Source organism: Oreochromis niloticus, linkage group LG3 (assembly GCF_001858045.2).
Source record: "Oreochromis niloticus isolate F11D_XX linkage group LG3, O_niloticus_UMD_NMBU, whole genome shotgun sequence".
Classification (NCBI taxonomy): Eukaryota; Metazoa; Chordata; class Actinopteri; order Cichliformes; family Cichlidae; genus Oreochromis; species Oreochromis niloticus.
In genome coordinates, this window is record NC_031967.2 from 12,900,472 (window position 1) to 12,922,807 (window position 22,336).

The window sequence follows — 22,336 nt, forward strand, 5'->3', positions numbered from 1 at the left end:
CCACTTTTCTACTTGTCCAAAGTAGACTTTTCTACCTCTACCATTGGTAGAATGTACAAAATAAGCCTGAATTATTCCCAAAAGATGAAAATGCTGCTATATTTTTCCAGGGAAAAGCATTTTCCGCAGTATTCTGTTTACGTTTTGCCACAGCAGCAGTAATCATGAGCATGTTTTCAAAGTTTGATAAAACAATCATGTTTTGTAGGAAGGAGAGTTCAGCCGTGCTGACCTTCCTTTATTCTGACTGCGCCCTGAATTCGCAATGATTGAGATCCGTGTTGCAATTCCCCCCCCAGTCAAAACATTATGGATGTTTGTACTACAAGTGTCACATAAATGACATTTGAAAATGTACAGCGCGTGTTGTGGGAAGCGGGTAGAGGCGAGGTTATTCTTTGCCAAGTGCTGAAGCACATAAATGAGTTAATAAAATTACAATTTCAAAATGAGAACAATTAAAAAAGGAAATATTGTAACGGATTACAAGCTAAATGTAATAGTGCTCGGTGTAGGCACAGCAGGTATTAATAGCAATCACCGGTTGTAAGCATGATCACAGCTTTTACCATCAAACCTCTTACAGTGACAGAAATGGGCAGAGTGACAAATCATTTTACACAATCTTATAATGTTTTCCTGAACTTTTGCATCCTGTTGGGTTTAATATCATGGCAACAGTATCAGTTCCATTCCATGAAAATCACTCAATCATTTTGCATCTTTTGCAAGTCATTCTCCAAAAATCCATGCGTTGGCTTGACATCACACATTACAGAGCTGATGGCAAACTTACATGTCATCTTTCTGCATGTGCTACAGCTGCGAAAGGTTAACTGTGAGCAGGAACGTATTCATTTAAACACTTGGAGCTAAAGCACGGGGAAACGCTGAAATGACTGTATGTATTAGTTTATGTCTCATAAAACAAAGCAGCTCAGGACTTTATGCGTCATGCATAAAAAGCCTTAGCCACATTGTTGGAGGGGGGAAAAAAAATACAATTCAATAAAGTCAAGATCTTGATGTCAAATAAATGAATAACTGGTATAAACTATTGCTTCATATTATGCATCAAATTATGCATTCAATTTTGTCTACCTCAGCCTGCTCGTGTAGTTACAGCATGTAAATGCCAAGATTAAACACAGGGGTTACAAAATACTGGATTTTAAATTGGTTATCTAAAGTCTCTTATAAGTACAAAACATCAAGAGCGCTGGCAGACACTTTTGCTTGGGAAAATGACAAGCTGAAGGTTACAGCAACTGTTAATCTACAACATTAGCTCCATGAGCAACTTGACGAGAGGCCAAGATTGGCATTTTTTCCCCCGTCTGCTGTCTGTTAAGTGTTCTCTTCAAGTCAGTGAAGAACCTCGGTGTATTTTACAGTGTATCTCTAAGTATAAATGTATTACATAGAAAAATTCTTAAATGAATAATATGGTCTATCGCGTCTATGACAGGAAATCAGTCGTATCAGTAAAAAATATATTTCATATTTATTCAAAATCTTAACTTACCTGTCCCCATCTCCATTAACATACATACACAAACACATGCATGAGTGGCGATAATCAGTCCAAAACCTGATAACGTTAAAGATAAACCCCAAAGAGAAGAGTAAAATCCTTAGAGAGGCCTACCTTGAGGTCGAAGGTGTGAAAGTCATGGAGCATTCTCTCTCCCGAGACCTGTGACAGAGCAGTGGGGGGGGGGGGAGACGTCAGTCATGATTAGGCCTCAGTGCAATTACAGAGCAACTCCCCTGACAGTGATTGATCAATGAGGAACTCCTTTAATGAAGACAAGGACTCAGGGGCTTCCAGGAGCAAATTGGCAAAAGTAAGAAGTGGGAATAGTGTCCCAGATTGCCGAGCCTCTAAGAGGATCATCCCGTCTGCAGCAGCAGTGCTTCGGTAGTGGCAGAAGTACAGTATTCGCAGGTACATGCCTGACTTTAGCCAGCTGAAAGTAAATTAACTGCATTAATATTTAAAGTTAGATTATGATTGATTCTTGTCAACAACTTCTGTTGTGTAAGAATTTGTGCTGACACTAAGATAGCACAATTTTTGCAGTGCAGTGTTTAAACACTAGCTGGACTGTGGAGTACTATGTTGATGTTTTGTGATACAGTACAACGTCTAGGATTGAAGGATGGTAGTAATACGAGCTTGGAAATGTAACGATGTACTATACAGAAGTCAGCTGTTAACATGCAAAGATGCATCTTTGAGAAACCCTCTCTGTGTTGTCTTTGAATGAAAATGCACATAAAGCTTTTGGGTATATATGTTTAAATGGGCTGCTAATATCTGCAAAATGTGTCCACACTTAAATTAAATGAAAATGTTTACCCTTACTGCTAACTCTGAGAGGTGTCCAGAGTTCGTTGATTCTATTCTAAGTTCCTTTACGAACTGCTAAGTTTCAGCCAAAGTTGGCACAGGACTATGCCCAGTGGAGTGGCGCTGCAGTGGGTATATTATGATGTTGGCTCGCTTTAACTTTAAACAAAGAATGTGCGAAAAGAACTGAACCGTAGTCTAAAATAGCGCAGACAAAACCCTTTCCAAGTGTTCCTATATAAATGTGTGTGTAGTCATATTTAAAGCAGACTTTAATTAGTATAACATGGTTTTAATCTTCAGCCCAGACAAATGAAGAGATCCAGTTATTGTGGTATTTGTCATCATCATCACGTGTGCCACATTTAACACACACACATAAGTTATCTGAGAGGATAAAACTGTAATAGCCACGTGTGGTCATGGTAAAGATTCACAGGGAGATGCTGACATGGGCTAGAGCACGGGAGGGAAATTAATTTTCCCAAGGGGCCACATGGGAAACTGGGAATGCTGTGGGGAGGCCGCACTAAAAAGCTTGTAAAGACATGGGAAGATTATTTGCCCACCTCTGGCCCAGAGGAAACCTGACCCCAGATTTAACAGGGGGATAGTTTAAAGTGCAAAACTAAAAGCTAAGAAAACTTCAGGATGGATACAACCTGACTTTAGAGATTAAGACTCAGTAGTATCTAGCCGCACCATATGTTACCTTCTAAATGAAAGTGGGCTTCAAGCCACAGTGCTTCTGGGTGAGTTTTCTTGGGACAGCTGAAACAAAATTGGAGCTTTGTGCTAAGTCACATCAGCTCTGTGGTCATGGTAGAAAAAAAAACAACTTTTCTTTTTAAGAAAAGTACCCCATCACACACCATAGGGTTGTGTTGCTGCATTAAGCACAGTGTGCTTGAATCTGCAAAGGACACAATAAAATCAAGGTATCCAGGCAGTTGCAGGTCATGGCTTTTCCAACAGCATAATGAGATGTAAGATCAAATGAACAAAAGCAAGAATAAGTAGAAAAGACTGGAACATTCTGAGTCTTGATCCTAAATTTATTGAATATCACTGAGTGCCACTAAATGATGATATAAAAACAGCTTCAAAAGAAGCTAAGCATGACATTAAACATCTTTAAGGTGATCAACAAAGTAATCTTTCAGGTGTTTTTTAATCGACTGATGTATTTTTTGGTTTGATTTTGCATTTGGAAAGACTGGCTTGATGATATTTATTGGGCACATATCAGTAGTCCTGATGCACTTTGGTGCTTTTAACTCTGTTACACAAAACAGGCTGGACTCAAGGGCCACTTAAACATGACTGCCTCAGTTGGACTGTCAAGAACAGCCTCATTGTTAAAACACCAGAGAACAAGGAAATCAGGCCCTTGAGGCAAAAGCTTCATATGCCACTGTGTTGAAATTCAGTTCTTGATTTAGACCTGCAGCACTCTCTGTGCAGAAAAGTGGACTGCCTTGTAGTCTGACCTACCATAAGGGAGGACATATTTACTTTGTGTTCTATTCATGCCATGTACACAGGTGAGTAGGGCACTTGTCAAAACCAGACAGCCCTTCAAGCAAAACATCTGAATGACCCTTGAGGCACGTGCACAGATAATCAAAAGGACAGAGAAAGATTAATATGGAGACACATATGTTGATACTGCCAAAGAGGAGAAGTTCATACTGGCAGTTTGGACCTGAGTGGTATTCAGACTGGGAATGTGGGACTGGAGACACTAATTACGAAGATCCACTTGTGTGGTATTAATAGGTGCATCTGCACTTTACACAGTATTTTAGGAAAACTCAAAGTGATCACACCTACACCTATCCTGAACTCCACAATTCAATTTGATTTAATGACACACATTATTTGTGTTATATGAAAAAAAAATCCTGCCTCAAAGCTGCTTTTCTGGTAGTTCCCAATACAGCCGATGACTCCAAGACCACATTTTTCTGTGATGATGCATATAAGCACACAAGAGGACTGAAAGAGATCTAAAATGAACACCAGACGGGTGAAATTGAATAATTTAGAATTTAATTGTCCAAGAAGAGCTAAAGTTTAGCTACATAGGATCTATGGTAGAGAGGGAAAAATGTGCGTTTCCTGGCTAGTGTGGTTGGCATGTCGCTGCTGGAGGTTTTACGCTTTTGCTAGGCTAAATCTCTCACAAAAAGTGGATGCCAAGCAGGTAGCAGTTCGCATCGAAAATGCCAACTTGTCTGCAAACATTTGTCAAGTGGTAATAAAACTCGAATCACTGGGATGGAAAACGTTCACTGGAGGGGGGGTCACTGATCAGTCTCTAGGCCCGCATTAATCGGACTTAATAAACTTGCCTTGCCTGTCCAGGAACCACACGCCAACCGATTGAGAAACACACTTAAATGGGTTCTCGGGCTGGTATGATTGGGGCCTAATGTGATATCATTTCTTTATTTTAAATGAAGCAAAAACATCTGAGTTATTCAAAGTTGGCTGTGCAGCTAGAAGTTCATACTGTAACCAACTAAGACTATCTAAAGCGGTGGTCCCCAACCCCTGGTCCTTGAGTCGTTTGTTACCGGGCTGCGAGAGTTGAGGCTCGGGTGTGAAATTGATGATTTTCAGGGTTTTTTATCGGTTTTTATCGTTATTTTATTATCGTTAACTCGGTTTCCCTGGGTGTTTTCCCGTGTGTTATGAATAACTCTCCTTTTTTTGGCACCGGTACTGGTTTTATTTTGTTGTATTTATCCGCGACACCTTAAAGGTTGATCCATGAAAATATTGTCGAACATAAACTGGTCCGTGGCGCAAAAAAGGTTGGGGACTGCTGATCTAAAGAACTGCCACCTAACTCTGCTATCAATGAACGTTCAGAGTTTAGCATAGCGAAAGTATGAAGGTCAATCACATCTGTAATGTATTTTGTCATCTAGTGCTGTTACCCCTCCCCATCCGGCAGCAAAAAACTATGATACTATAACTATAAGTCGGGATAGCTTTAGTGTAACAGCTGCTCAGCTCGTAGCAGTTCTAAAACAGTCGACTTTACTTTTGCTTTATGCCGTTTGTCTGAACAACAACAGCTGTATTTTCATTTTACCAGTGTGTGTTGCACTTTGGTTCCCATAGAAACTAAGTCCAGTCACCCACCGATAGCGAGGGTACAACAACTCTGTGAGTGTCTGTAGAGTGGATGCATTATAATAGATCTGACTGTGTCAGCCGTCTCTGGACATAATTGCAAGTAATCAGTACTTAGGCAGCGTGTTATGCAACATCAGGGCTGCCGTATATAGATCGGTTCTACCTCAGGTGACTTTTGTGAAACTGCGAACATTTAGTGCCATAAAAAAGTGTAGGCAGGACTCCATCACACCAGACTGCATATTGTGATCATCGAGTCTAAACACACGATTTGTCCGGGGGTTTGCTCTGCACTGTATACACAGTGTGCTGTATAATATAGTGTAGCATACTCTAGGTGCTGGAAATACTGTGCCTGAAATCTGAAGACATCTACCTTTACCCAAAAAGGCTGAAAATACAAAGGATTCAAAGGTTTGACATTTCTCACACACTTTATTTTGGTAAAGTCACAGAGACTTTGATAGAACAATCAAATTAGTTTGAAACATTCATGAATCTACGAGAAAGGTTGAATGTTTTTTTTAAGCTTATTTCTGAATGTGGATTCTTTCAAGTTTAAAGCTATGATGCTATCAGATAATTTAAAACATGGCTGAGGTGCAATTAGAACTTGAATAGCATAGATTAAAAGTACTGGGCTTTGACAGTGACGAATTAACTAAATGTGTCATGATCTCCTTCATGAACAAAAATTGCCCTTGCTAATTTACATTTTTGGTCAACAAGATCAAATCAAACTAGCAAGAGTCTGTTTTAAATCCACTGGTTCTCAATCTATAAAATGTGCTCCACTTAGCGTTTACAGATGATGATTAATTTATATTCTTATTTATTTTTAGCTTTTGTTTTTGTCATTTAAAATATTGCTGTATAATTTAGACTAACTGGCTATTAGGTGAATGTAACGATTTTATTTTCACAGTTAAATGGGTCCTCAGGAGCTTCAAGAGCTAAAAAGGGCAATCATTTGCCCAGCGGATCTGCTTGCCTCAGCACTTAAAAGGGACACGTTTAAATGTCCAGCTTTCACCTGGGAATGGCCCACAAGGGGTACTCCTGAAGGGGGCTGGTGGGGCTGGGTTGATGCTGAGGTCCCAGAAAATTGCATAGTCATCCATCACATTAATGAGTCGTGTCACTTTATTTATAAAAAAAGAAGACTTTTTCCATCCCTTGGATGTTCCCCACTATCATGATGCTGCATTTCGTCAGTGCAGGCTGGAGTTAATCGAGGCAAAAGCAGGGCGAGACTCAGGCTACAGTGGCACAGGTAGCCAGCCAAGTTGAGCTGATTACAGCTAAATGTCGCTCACTTGTATTCGGACAGCAGTAATCCAAGTTTGGCTGAGCTTTTGGGATGCATATGTGGATGTGGGGTAATTTGGACTTGAAATCAGCTCCGGTTATTAGCAGTTGGGCAAGCTTTGGGCCAAAGGCGGCCCATTCATCACGCTCGCAGCACTGGTCTGTGCAACCAGTTGTGCCAGATTGAGATCCTGCTCGGGCCAGGAAAAAGTTTGGTTTGTGTCGTAAATGTCAGTTGAATAATGTCAGAAATTTTAGGTTATGGGGTTATAGGGGAAAAATACATAATATTTAGACTTTGTTTAAATTCTATATAACAATAACACCAGAGTGGAAATTACAGTCTGAATTAAAACCCTCCCCCAGAAGATTAGTCGGAGGTTAAAGCGGAGTAGAGAGTTGCAGCCGAAAACTGCACTGCTGTCAGGATATGAGCTACCAAAACCAACAAGTATCAGGTTATAGTACATCAGACAGTGGCTTCATGGTGTGGTAGTTAACACAGTTGCTTACAAGGGAAAGCTTCCTAGTTCAATTTCGCCCCTCAGGGGTTACAAGCTAATGTATTCTTAATGTCGATCCAGAGCCCAGATAAATGACGTCAGGAAGGGCATTGGTGTAACAAACATGAGGATCCATCCATTGTGGTCTCCCCTTGGGAAATAAGGAGGTAGCTCAAAGTATCTGTGAGGTTACACAACATCAGACCGGAAACATATGATTGGACAACGCTGGTGAGTTTAGACAGCTTTGAATGGGGTTGTTAGTTAGCAAAAATGAAACAGCTCATGCAACCACAACTTAACCTACTTCCTTTTTTGGACAGAAAATCTCTGATTAAAAAAAGAAAAAATATTGCCCTGATATTCAAAAGGTTTTTCCCCCCTCGTCTAGTCAACATGTGCAAAGTTCCAGCTTTGCTTACAGATAGCCGGTATTTTGATATGATCAGCGTCACACAAGATCAACATGGTAGTTCATCTCATGGATACAGTAAGACAGGGATATTCAGCCTACATCTTTTATATTCATACGGAGAAGATATGCCTGCTAGCCCACAGCTGAAATTCACAAACCTCAAGTCTACACGTGTCAGTTTGACAACATAATTAGCTTGTTTAGCTAATCACGTTTTTGCACCAACATGCTAGCAACCAAAGCAATCATGAGGAGGTTTTTGCAAACCGGTTTGAGAGAATCCATTTTTCCCTAAAGGGTCACTAGGGAAAAATAGGGGTCACTGAATGGTCTCTGAGGTTTTAGCAATCATTTTCCCCAGAGACTGCTATCAGCTTCCAGCAACCACTTGCAACCGGTTGGAGAGTGCTAATTTTTCCCTCACGACTCATGGTTTCAAGATAGTCATGGGCTAACCTCTAAGTCTGTACGACTGGGGGATTAATGGCTTGATCCTACACTGTCAGCATGTTTATCACTATGTCATGTGGTTAACATTTACATGTGAGCAAAATCTCAATTAAAGATTTTCTGACTCTTTCATATAATGTCTGTCATACTGTGTTTTTCCTTTCATTTGCTCTGCTTTCCTTTCTACAATGTTGTTTTAATTACTAAACTCCATTGAATCAGTGAATTCACAGTCTAATTCACTGGTACAAACTACATGTTCATATTTGTGTAACACGTAGTAGCTCTCAATATTCCAAATAATTGTGCATAGTAGCAGCTGGTGAAAGTAACGCATAGAGTTTGCATCCCACGGGTGGAACAGTGGGTTGTAAAAGTTAAGGCGTTACCACCTGTGAGCAACGTACGCCTTGGCACACTGCTGCCAGAAAAAGTCAAATCCAAAAGTCTTGCAAACAAACTCTCTGTAAAGTTCCAGCTACAATATAATGTTTATAATATCGCCGGCTTCCTCCCATGCTCCGTTTGCCTCGTGAAAACTCTAACACAGACAGGGTAGGGAGATTTAAATAGCAGTGTGAGGATATTGGAACTATATGACATTTTTCTTTGCCTAGGAAATCCAAATCTGTGATATTACCATTTCAGGGCTGAACGGATTTAAAGCACGATAGACTGATATATCTCGGGACAGGGTGAAATAGATGAATCTCAAGTTATTTACCCTTTTTAATTGGAAATGTCTGTCACAGGGCAGCAAGCCGAGTCCTATTCCAAACCATTACCTGTCTGCCTTGATTATTTCAAGGTATTTTAAAGAGAGTGAAGTGCTGAGTGTCAAAGGTAGCTATTGAATTTATTCCTGTTGGATTTTCTAGGCTTAAAAATACAAGTGCTGAGGAGTAGAAAAGCTCGCAAAAGGTCAAGTTGTTAATCACATCACTACGTTTACTATTCACTGATTCACAGATGACGACTGACAAGATTTTGCTGACAGGAAATCCAAATAGTCTAATTTACTCTGAAGCTTAACTCTTTAGTTTTGACAACCCCTTGGAGTTTTTATGATTAATCCGTCACCAGTTGAGCATCAAACGTTTGTGACCAACAATCTAGCAAGAAGTGCTATCCCTTAACAGGGGTGCGGGTTTGTTTTTTAATAGATTTAAACGAGCAGTGGTTTCCTTTGAGCAAGCCCGTGGGGCTTTGCTCATAATTGCTCCCCAGGGTCCTGTCAACAGTTTCTACCTGCTCTTGAGCTCTCATTCCAGGGCTGTCATCCTGGCTGTCCGGGCCTGTGAGTGACACTGTGGAATCACAGGATGAGCTCTGTCGAAGAATATCTCTGGCTCCAAAGGAGAACACCATTGGGACACTGCCAGCCCAGCTCATGATGTCACACTGTGACAGCGGCAACTTCTTAAGCTCAAAGCTGTTGGATGTGGACTGCCCAGGGACTGTGAGGGTTATCACAGGGCTGCCTTTGTGTACGTGCACAGAGTACGAGCAGGAAGTTCTCAGTAAAATGAGACCCAAATCCACACAAATGGAAACTGCCAAACATTATTGTTCTCAAGAACTGTTTTGCTCTAAGTTAAGATGTGCCCTCGGACGACAGTTTGACTGCCTCTGCAAAGGAACGGATGTGCAGCAAGCAGTTCAATGATCTCATCTCTTATTCATAAAATACTACAACTCTTGACAGTACCAACATCTCAGTAAATGCTACTGAAAAATATACAAATTACAGCAAGAGCTGCAACAACAGTCACTCTAGTCTGCAGGAAAAAAATACTGTAGCTGACAAAAATCCTGATTTAAGCACTGGCAGTAACATGTTTTCTTTTTCTTGTCTTTTTTTTTTTTTAACCTCTCAGGCAGTTGAAAATGTGTTTTGACTCTGACAATACTAAAAGCAACACTTTTGTTTGAGTCATCTCCCCATGCAAACATGGATTGCGATTGGGCTTTGGCTGCATGTCCACAGTCTCCAGCAGCAGCATATAAAGGCTCATTTGCACCATCTGCAGTAGAGGTGACAGGGGCAGCTCCAGTGCCAAGGGGCTATTAAAAAAACAGCAAAAGTACAGCTGCCACAGTCTACCTGCTCCTCTATGGATTTTTTTTTTCTTGGTTCAATTGCTCTTTGGGCAGCTTTTGAAGGGCAATGGTGAAGACAGAGACACTGTCACAGCAGGGATCAGCACTTGTTCTGTAATGTAGTGAGATGTACATGGCGACAGGAGGTTGTGGGAAAGGTCTGCTTCACACAAGTGTGTCTGCATGTTGTATGGTATAGCTGATCAGTGTTGCCAACTCCTCTGTAAGGAAAATCGCTATTGGCTGTCCTAAAAGTCGCTAAATGACGTCATCGCCTAATTTGCATAATTGGTCACGCTAATGTAATTGTAACCTACGTTGTAGGAGAGAGAAATAACATCGTGGAAGAGAGAGTAAAAAACGTCCTAAATGCAGTTAGAATTTATTTAGAACTACAAATTAAATTTCTTTTAGTAATTACTGTTTTTTAATGTCACAATTCCAACCCTGCTCCTTTATCCGGGTTTGTACCAGCAAAAGTGACTCGAAATTGGTACTCTGGTGGAGTTACTTTGTGTGTGTGAGTGTGTGTTTATAAGTAGTTTTAAACCTCGTGATCCACAAAACAGCATAACAGTAAAAGAAGAACTGACTGCGTTACAGTCAGTGCGGGAGCAGCGGCTTCGCTCATGCGCGATTCATTTGCAGTTTGGACGCATAGGTGTGAACATCTTCTGCCCTGATAGCATCGGGGGGAGGACTATCCTCCGCCTGTGAGCGCTTTGGCACGGGTGAGGTGCCCATGGCAGCACCGCTGCTTGTTGAGAGTAAGAGCGACACGCGTTTTCACGTCAAAAAGTCGTCATAAATAAGTCTCCAGTAATACCAGAAAAAGTCGCCAGATTTGTCGCTAATCGTTTTTTAGAAAAAAAAAGTCGCTAAGGGGGTCTGAAAACTCGCTAAATATAGCAACAAAGTCGCTAAGTTGGCAACACTGTAGCTGATTGGGCAGTATGAACAGGAAAAATAGCGTTTAGCTAGTATTTTAGCTAGCATTGTGGTTAGCTAGCATTCCGGTTAGAAAAATCTCAGTAACTAAGGGATTGCTTGTCATGAAATTTTGGACAGGCGTCCATTGGTCTCAAGAAGATAATTTCTGAGACTTTGGTTGTCTTCAGGATTTGTCAATAAAATGCCTAAATAGCTATTCCATGAATCACGTTGAAATTTATAGTAGCTTTTAGCTAGCATTTTAGCTAGCATTGTGGTTAGAAAAATCTCAGTAACTAAAGGATGGCTTGTCATGAAATTTCAGACAGGCATCCACTAGTCTCAGGAGGATGATTTCTGAGGCTTTTGTTGTCTTCAGGCTTTGTTAATAAAATGCCTAAATAGCTATTCCATGAATCGCATCGAAATTTACTGTCACGCTAAAACGCTAACAACTTGATGATCCTCGGATTTTTTCAGCTGACACTAACTATATTAGTTTAATATTACATTTTTGACCAAATGGCTCCAAAGGAAAAAAATAGCACTTCAGTCATTACTAATATTATCATTTTATAACAGTAACGCAAAGCGGTGATGTGCCTAAGTACTGTGCAGAATCACAATGCCGTTAGCATGACTCACATTCTTGTATTAGATTCTGTGTCGATGCTGAATTTCTGTCACATCTTTAGTTTGTTTAAACTCTGAACATCGGCGTCAAAGAAGAGACGAATATGTGCTTGAGCCTGCAGATGTACAGCTAGACAGCTGCAGGCAAATGTTAGTGCGCCGTGCTTCTTTGTAAACTGCTGATGAAGTGAGGGGATTCCACTTTGACGGTAATTTGAGCACAGACATTTGAAGACAAGGCTATTCCACGAGGGTTGATTTTGTCCCTTCACATTTCTGTCAGGACCTCCTGCTTCCAGAAACTTCCTAACAAAGTTAGCGATCATCGGTGCAATCTGTCATGCTTTTGACGGTTTGATTGTTTCTGTGTTTTCACATGCAGAGGAGCGGAGAGGAAAAGAGAGCTTCATGTGTTGCTCAAGGTCCTTTTAGATACTCCCCATCCCACATCTCCCTGCACAGTTAATTTTATCTTTGGGGTATTATCAAGAGGAAGCCTGGCAAAGCAGCATGACAGAAAAACGGTCCAGAACCCCAAGGCCCAGGGTGGGAATTAATCTGTTTGACAAGATCTCTCACAAACGATTTGCCTGGCTTTCCTTCAGTTGGATGTTGCCACTACCCTGCATAGCTGAGGAGGTGAAGAATAAGCCTGTTTTAAACGCAACGCAGACTGAAATGAGTTTAAAACAGGGAAGTGAGCGGTGGCAGGGTGCTGCTGATGTGTTGGCTCGACAGGTGTTACGGCAACCTTTATGGTATGCCTGTTAAGTGAGCATTAGCATTGTTCAGATCAACCACACGTTCAAAATAATGAATTCCCATCGTGGCGGGCTGACATTGGCATTATTTTCAGAAACAAAAGCTGACTTTAGTCCTAAATCAAAACCCCCAAAATCGGTTTGGCTTGTTTTACTCATGCTTTCAAAACTATTGACGTCGAGCAGACGTTTGATGCATTATCTGGGACGCAGAAAATTAATCAAAGTAATGATTGAATAATTATCTCAAGTGCAATTAATTAAACATGCCAATGAACTCATCTTGAACAGCTGTCCTTGCTGCACCACTTAATCACTTGTGAGAATTACCAAACACAAATGGAGGACGCCGAGTGCATGCAATAATCTCTGCAAAGTGCATTGTTTACAAACAGTAATTAATATCACACCGTGTATTAGCAGGCTAAGTGACTGCAGTGCACTTCTGTAATTGTACCAGTGAGACTTGGGTTTCTTCCCCACTCTTGCCTCAGACACCTCTTGTTAAGACAGGAGACAGATTACGAGACCGAGCAGAGACTTTCCAACTATTCCCTCTGATTTACAAGGTTTTTGATTCTGTATTTTGCGGGTGACTCGGTGCCATAAAAAAATGCAAATAACACGTCATTCCTCATTGCAAAATCCCTAATTTAACCCAAAATGACCTGGACACCAGTAAAATGATAAATCACCCCCAGCCCAATTTGTATCCACACAGTGTAAAATTGATTTATTTTATGATCCAGCCTCAGAATGTGAAATACTTCCTGCTATATTTGTTGGCAAGAACTATCTACAAGTGTAACTGAGCTTTTGGCGTCTCTAGTCTCTGGCTGTGGCCATGCCAAATATGGGAGTCTGCAGAACTGTATGATGAGGTAATCACATACAAGGCTTTCCTGGACCATGGAGCTTGACAGTCACAGCAGACTTCAGGAAATGGTCTGTGTGGTTCTGGCACATGCCATACGGTCCTGCGAAAAAGAAAGTCTGACTTCTGAAGCTTCGCCCAAACGGGGTCATGCAACACGACAATGATCTCAAGCACAGCAGCAAATCCACAACAGAATGACTAAAAAAGAAAAGAGTCGAGGCATTGCAATGACCCAGTCAAAGTCCAGACCTCGGTCTGACTGAAATGCTGTCGTGGGACTTTAAGAATTCTGTGCATAAACAAATACTTGCAAACTTCAATGAACTAAAGCACCACTATAAAGAAAAGGGGGCCAAAAGTCTTTTACAAACAAGTCATGCAGAAATGATTCTTCTCTAAAGATTCTACAAGCTATTGAATCATGAGGTCTACTTAATTTTTCACAGCACTGCATTGAGCCCTTTGAGAACATGAAGAACGGCACCGAGCAGTAAACAGTCTTTAAAATAAAGAAATTATTAGCACACCTGGACAGCCCATCGGGAACAGCAGGTACAGTTTGTTGTGTCCTCAGGGTGGGTTTGGACTGTCACGGATACTCAGCATGCCTGGCATTATTATCAAAAGCAGGTGTAATTTAATATCCCTGTTCAAATCCGCACATCCGGCACAACATTCACTCTTGCTGCTGCTGATGCAAAAGCACGTCCTTAAAAAGTAACCATCACATTTCCTGGCGACAAATACAGTGACCTGCCTTCCCTCGTTAAAGCACAGTCAAAAAATAGTGTAACACACTGTAACGCCTAACAAAAGTTTTTTATTTATTTATTGTTTGCAGTGGAGTGCCTTTTGTATTTTAAATTGTATGCTAAAGTTTGATACCTTCATACTTTCTAAACTCTTTTACGCTTGACTATAGAGTGCTAATTTAAACATGTTACCATGCTAACTCCGTGACTCCTTGGTGTAGGCAACTTTTTGGGCTTCGTGCATTAATCCATGTGTGATTATGTAGCCTTGGCCATTTGTATGCGTTTTGACCATAAAAACTCAGTATCTAGAAAATGTTCCTGATAAAAACGCTGGCCAGCGGTTTGTTCAAATCACCTGTTTTATGTGTCACGAGTTAAAGTTATGGTTTATGGATGAAGGCAGTGCTGTAGACTCGTAGCTCAGTCGAACACGATGAACTCCTGCATCATAACATAGACATCCATTATAATAATATCAGCAATTACATGCACTTATTATAGCTTACATAAAAAGATGTTTTTATCATTAGAATATAAAACCACAGCTGGATTCTGAATATAAAAAAGGCTAATTAGCATATTCATTATGGTTTTAATATGTTTCACAGTACTGTACTTTCAGTGAGGACTGTAGCAGTGGAGTAAGATACTACAGTAATTAAAATAAGCTTCGTGCAAACTGGTGACTCACTGTTTCTTCTCTCTTCTGAACTTGACAAAATGCACATGGATAATGACAACGCGGAAAATTAAATGTCTCAAAAGCAAGGTAAGGGGGTGATTAAATGCAGCAGTGGTGGTCTCTTAGAACCATGTGTGAGACAAAGGTAAACCGTTAATAATTATAAAATAGCGTCTTTTTAACTGAGCACAGAATGTACCCGTGAATAATCCGCTGAAGAACAGTGCCGCTATACCTAGCACAGGAAGAGTTTGCTTTAAATTGTGTTAGCGATCTTTATTATTTGAAGTTTTTGATAAGTTGATACAAATTACCAAAAAGAAATGACAAATCTATTATTATTAGTTATTAGTAAATTTGCACATTCTGTCCTAACTTTTCTCGACAGAGCATCAAAATGTGATTTATTATGTATTATGATATGTGAAAGCTACAGCAAGAAGACTGCACTAAGTATCACAGTTTCTTTAAATAGACTGCGACCAGCTATGTCACTTATTGCGTGAAAAAGCAATTGTGTTGAATTGTGCCTACGGTAAAACTCGGTGGACACGATTGGAAAAGACAATTTGCAACAAAACAATGAGATGGGCATTTATTGTCCTTCTGTTGTTATAGTGAAACACCGTTCTTCTTTCATCTTTTTTTTCCTCTTTGTTGCTTTTGCTGCTTATTTATCTTTCTTTTTTTCTCTCTGTGTGTATATCCATGTCTTCATATCACGCTGGAGAACACTCTTTAACAGCTTTAAGAATTACCCATTCTGACCGGGTTAAAAACTAAGCTTTAAAGTACAAAGTAATTTTGCTGCTTGTTGCAAGAAAAGAAAACCCATCCAGTCACTTTGATCATTTTATTGTTTGTCCAAGCAGAGAGCTTTGTTGGAATCGATTTCCCTCCAGTATAATTGGTGTCATGCATGGTTTGGCTAAATAAGCCGTCACACCAAAAGATACTCGGACAAACTAAAAGGGCAATGTTGACATTTTGCTTAAGAACACACCGAGCTGTTACGCTGACCCCATAAATAATCGCACCTACTTGAAAATACCTGTTATCTAATCAACGACAATCAGTGACTAATTCTGTTTGGGATCGTTAAAGTTTATCCGCTGCTCTGTATGTAATGTTGTTTGCTCTCAGCAGCATTGTTTTCCCTGCTCCAGCTTTTCCAGTCGGGCGTAGTTCATATGTCATTCAGATCAACAACAGGAATAATTTGCCGTTACCAAATTCCCTAATGTATCTTGCTTGAGCTTATGTGTTTTTAGCAGACTTGCTTCTGTAATTGAAGTGCATTACCACAAAATAGGTCCACCTCATCATTCAGTCATGCTCAGTCAAAGTCTGTAAAACCCCAATTCGCTGTCAGCAATCCAGGGGAGCTTAATGTATTTTTGTTAACAGAAAGTACAAGGTTAAAAGGTTAATATCTGCCACTGACTACAATTCTCTGTGCTATTGTAGCGGTGCATCCTGTCTCTCTCTTTCTTCTTTGCTCTTCCACAATTGTGCTATTGTGTAAGTGTACACTCACACAGATGCTCACACACATGCGCGCGCCATACACACTCACGGCACTCTCTCTCCTCCCCTCGGTGTAAAGGTTGCAGCAGAGCCATCCATCCAAACCCACAGACCATGAAATTAGGTTAAGACGTAAGGCTGTGAATGACACAGGTGTGGATACAAATGAGAACATCCGAATGAAGAAGTACAGATCCAAGACGGCTGATACTGTAGTCGTTATAGGCATTTAGAATTATATTTCACAGGTTCCTCCTTCATTTTATTTAGCCCCACTTTTCCTCCTGTGTATTAGTGGTCAGGGCAGGACATTAGCATACATGCTGGGAAGCTGTGCATGAGGATATTAGGAGCGCTGTCATATACCAAATCTCATTTCCTTTAAAAAACTTTAAAGTCGCTCATGCTTGTCTGCGCTCCTCTGCTCTCTTGTATAAATCAGAGCGCTTCTTTTCTTTCTTCTCCCTTTTTTGAATGCAGTCAAATATTAAAATTTTTTTCCAGCCCCGCTTGTTATAATAGTTTACGTCCATGTACCACCAGGAATTAACAAGTGATAAGCACGCCTGCAATAATTGGTTCCATTTTTGTGACTGCTAATGTACCAAATATAACAATAACCATTTTAACTCTGGCTTTGAACTTCTCAGCTAAATTACAGAAAAAGACAGTGTTCTTTTTTTTTAAAGGAAATATTTAAGACAGAGGCAACTACAATTACTTTTGATAATATTAGGAAAAAACATGTTAAATGTTTCATTTCTAGCATATGCTAGCAATGTCTATCAGTCAGTGCATCGTCTACTCTTGAAATAGCCTATATGAACACCATGCCAGGAACTGATTTGCACTGATATGTTAGTCCAGTGTAAACCGCCATTGCATTTTAAGCAGTCTACTACATAAGCAAATTCACTGTAGTATTTACTGTACCAAGTGCTGTAAAAAGTAAATATCTTCCTTTTTATGACCCATTTTATAGAAGGAATCTTACATTTAAAGTATGGCTCAGTAATTAATTTTTTATTCAATAGACACAATGTAAAGAGCACAGGAAACAAGGGAAGACATGAGGCGAAGGGCTGCGGGTAAGACTTGAACCCGGGCCGGCTGCTGTCAGGTATGTGGTCACCTGCTCAATGCACTGAGCTAAACAGGCACCCCAGAAACAGGGTGTAGTTGTAATTTGTAAACATGAAGCATGGCTGAAAAAAAAGAAAGAAATCATAAGAAACAGAAGCCGGCCAAAAAAACTAATAAAGTTGTGTAAAATTTTTGAATTGTGCTTGAAAATTGCTAACAAAACCAAAATGTGCCATTCATCCTGTAGGAGATTTGTAATGCATTGGTACCAAAACAATGACTGGAAATTGATGAAAGGATTGAAATAATTCAATATATTTATTAAAACAACTTTTTTCCCCTTTTGCATTAGTGTAGCTTTTATACTCTTCAACAATAAAGGAGTGAGTTGTAATGGAAAATCATTTCCTCAAGTGCTTTTTGAAATGGAGGTTGATAGGAAAGTAAAGTAATTGACTGGTCTTCGATGGTCCCAAATTTAGCTATTAAGCATCATGCTAATGGATGTAGTACTGCATTAACACAGAAGCCAAGAACAATTACTTAAATATGATAAAGGCAACTAGATATCAGGAAGGCTTTGGCAGTTCTACACATTTTCAAAGAGCACTGATGGCAAATGTCCAATTTACACTTTGAGAAAAGCCGACCGTAACACAATTTGCTCTACGTATAGTGGAGACACTTTTTCAGAGTCCATACCTTTTATTTTTCTGCTCACGTAGTACAGAAAGGAGTAGAGAAACAATCAGAGCGCTCTTAAACCATCAGATTTAGCATCAAATCACTATAGAAAGTGTCACAGCTTTTGAAGGCAACAGCATCTGGAGCTGGTAATGTAGGAGCACTACAATGACTATTGCTTTTACTATAATAGGTATTGACCTGTGCATCAGCAAGAATCTGCTGATATCTGCAGTCCTTCAAACCCCACTGAATTCAAACATGAAAAGTTTCTACTGCAATCACCGCACGTCTACATTGATACAAAAGACGGCCGGGCACTTAAAAGAGAATAAAATACGTGCATCGGTGAATGCGATTATCAGCTGAATCGGATTTTGATTGATAGTCCCATCGGGGGCATGTGGGGTGCATGAAAGAGAGAGTCAAAAAAGAATTTGCCGACTAATGGTCCATTCCGTTTTTTGAATTATGTTTAACCTGGGTATTCAAGATAGCATGACAGTGATAATTAAAGACTGGAAGTGTGAGTGGAATTGGAATGCCAGTCAAGAAAAACAAAACCTATACATTCCAACAAAGCTGTGATTAATTTCATTGAAGGACTGAGAAATAATTGCCTTCCAGAGACTCGAACACATTTACATATAGTGCAAATCAAACTCTGCATTGAGTTGTGTAATAGGAGAAAGACACTGTTCCCCAAAATGTCGCTGAAAACATGGTTTCCACCCATAGCAATAGCATTAGTATAATAGATTCAGAGAGCAGACAGTTTCTAGGGTTTTTCTTTTCACTTTTAGAATCCACAGTGACAGAGAGCATGTACATTACTAAAACAGTAATTTGTATTATTACGCTGGCACCCTTTTTTCTTACACCTTGATAAAATCACATAATCACATTGTAATAGTGGGGTAGTATTGTGCAAAATAAGAGGTGACATTATTACCTACATTTAACTGTAAATATCATGCATAAACATTATGATTTAATGTACGATTAAAAACAATATTGCATGGTAATTACATGGTAACAAGTTTGTAATATAAAGTGCTTACATTGTTACCATTATCATTATTGTTGTTTTTAAAATAACAGCTTGTGATAACATTGTAACAGTGGTGTAACACTGTGGGAACAAAGAGGTAATAACCACACAATAAACGTTACTTATACATATATATATATATATGTGTGTATGTGTGTATATATATATATATATATATATATATATACATATATATATATATATATATATATATATATGTATGTATATCTATATATATCTATATATATATATATCTATATATATATATATAGATATATATATATATATATATATATATATATATATATATATATATATATATGTATGTATATATATATATGTGTATGTATATATATATATATGTATATATATATATATATATATGTATATATATATATATATATATATATATATATATATATATATATATATGTATCTGTATATATATATATATATGTATATATATACACATATATATACATATATATATATACATATATATATATATATATATATACATATATATATATATATATATGTATATATATATATATATATATATATATATATATATATATATATATATATATATATATATACACATATACATATATATACACATATAGATAGATAGATATAACACAATAGCATATTGCATGGTAATTACATGGTAACTAAGTGGTAACAATGGTAACTATGATATATAGTGCTTATTATTATTGTTATTATTATTATGAAAGCGGTTTATCTATCTCTTTTTAGTGGTGGGTTTACAACCATCAGGTGACTTGTTCTATATGCATTCTTCCAGTGCCGGTGTGCACAGCTCCTGGTGTGACTGTTTTTGGCACAGGCAAATGTGGACTTAGGAGGCCGTAAAGAGCTGTTGACTTGTGTAAATCAGTGAGGTTTGAGGGCATTCAAGGGGCTGCCAAATACAGTTTGCAAAATAGGAGCCCATGCTATGAGCAAGGATAATATACAGTATATCTTTGCCTCTGTAATATAGTATATATAGTATGCCTTTTTAGGAAGATGCAAACCCTTACCACAAATCTCAGTGAATGAATGGAAGCAATTTTAAAGAAGGTGCTGACAATATATACAATAGCAGCACTTACACAATATATATAATATATAATAAACTAAATAAAAAACCCCTTGCATCCTTCTAGGCTGTGTAGTTCCAGCATTGCATAACGATATAAACAAATACACAGTGCTCCTATAGTTCTATTCACAGCCTCGGAATGCACAGTTTATATGGAATGAATAAGAGTTAAGTGGAGAATCGGCTCATTTAAAGTGTCGTCTGCGCTTGCTTTTACACACACACACAGGCACACACATTAAGTTATACTATATAAGCACTTGCAGGATGCCAAAGGGTCAAGTGGTTTTCACTGCGCGCTAAGAAAAAGTCCTGATGCTTGCTAATATTTCCTGATGTGTTCTTTTATTTGAATACCGGGTGCTGCCTCAGCTAGCTCCTATTGTCAAAGCTCTCTATTTGAATGTCAACACTATTATTACAGCAGGTGATGCAACAGCAGGTGTCTGTCTGCCTGTCTGTCTGCTACGCCCTGCCTGTCTCTCTGTGTCTTTGTGTGTCTCTCTCACCCTCTTCTGCTTTCCTTCCCTCAGTTTTGTTTAATAGCTATCATTATGTGTCTGCCAAATGGAATCCATTTGAAACCCGCTTTTTCTACCCTTTGCAAGCATCTCTATTTTTCTAGGCTTGACATTCTACCACTCTTTCACACTTAGACTGTAATGGGTGAAACGGAGAACGTTCTGTGTTGCCGTCTCGCCTCTCTTTCCCAATTGTTTACAGCTGAAGCCCTGACAGTGGAGCTTCTGACTAGCTTGGGGAGAATGGACACTTTGACATTTCACACCCTGAAATGTGGCAGCGCATGGTATTACTAGTAAACGCTGTTCATTACGGCCTTGACAGCTGACGACCAAGATTCAACCTTCCCACACCTGCCTCTGCCGAGACCGCACAAAAAAGGGACTTTCTAAATTCGAGATGTTCAGCGCGATCAAAGCTGAGAGGCTGTGTTCTTTTCCTCTGCTCTTCTGTCTCCTTGTCCTTACTTTCAACCATGTAATCAAGTGCACTTTATTGCTGTCATGTCTGCATAGGCCTGACTATATTTTCAACTGAGGCTTCATTGATGTTGAGAGACTCGAGAGGGGAGGAAAAAGCACCGGGGCTATGGAGATGGGATGATAAATTACCTTTTAGAACAAGCAGGAGAGCTAAATAAAAAGTTTATAAGAATTTGAATTGTCGCCGTAGAGTTTTGTAATAAAGGAAAAGTAGCAATGAGGGTTAAATCAATTTGTGTGTCACACTGAGATATATATCCTTCAATATGAGCTAAATTTCTGGTCTACATTTCCTGACAAGCAGCGGAGGCGGCAGGATTGGTGGGGCACCTATGAATCGGCAAGCCTCCGTAGGAATTTATTGGCACATATAAGTGTGTGAAATTAAATTGTAAAACTGTACTTCATCTCTACACATCGGCGTATGTTTTCTAACAAACGATTAAAGCTCAATTATGACACCGCTGTAAAAGCTTCATTCTTATGTGATACGCAGAAGGAAATTTGGTTCAAGTGCTCGTGTATTTCCTGGTTCAAACTAGACCCTTAATGAATTGCTTTTTCATTAAGGTATTGCTTTTTTTTTTTGTTCAATTTGTTCAGTATGTCATTGTAAGTCAGCACAGATTTGGCAAGCACACTTTAATGAATCTGGTGTGGTCTGATTGCTTAGAGACTACCGCTCCTTCATGAAGTACAATAGGGAATAAGGTGATTTCATGTTCTTGTAAATTCAATCTGTACTTAGGCTGAGGTTTACAGTTGTTTGCTGCGCTTACGGGAACTCTATAGACCAGCGGTCCCCATCCCCCGGGTCACGGACTGGTACCGGGCCGTGAGTCGTTTGGTACTGGGATCATTTTATTTTGTTGTATTTATCCGCGATACCTTAAAGGCCGGTCCGTGTAAATATTATCTGACATTAAACCAGTCCGTGGCGCAAAAAAGATTGGAGACCGCTG

At 39.3% G+C, this 22,336-nt stretch overlaps 1 protein-coding gene across 33 annotated transcripts in view; it reads right to left on the reverse strand.

Annotated features, from left to right (window-relative positions):
- LOC100708363 (protein tyrosine phosphatase receptor type D) overlaps positions 1–22,336 on the reverse strand; it is a 397,350-nt gene that overhangs the window by 201,123 nt on the left and 173,891 nt on the right. For all 33 annotated transcript variants that reach the window (XM_025906064.1, XM_025906073.1, XM_019352730.2 and 30 more), the window contains exon 8: positions 1,649–1,696. The gene's annotated coding sequence lies outside the window, so the exon portion shown is untranslated. The remainder of the gene's footprint in view (positions 1–1,648; positions 1,697–22,336) is intronic.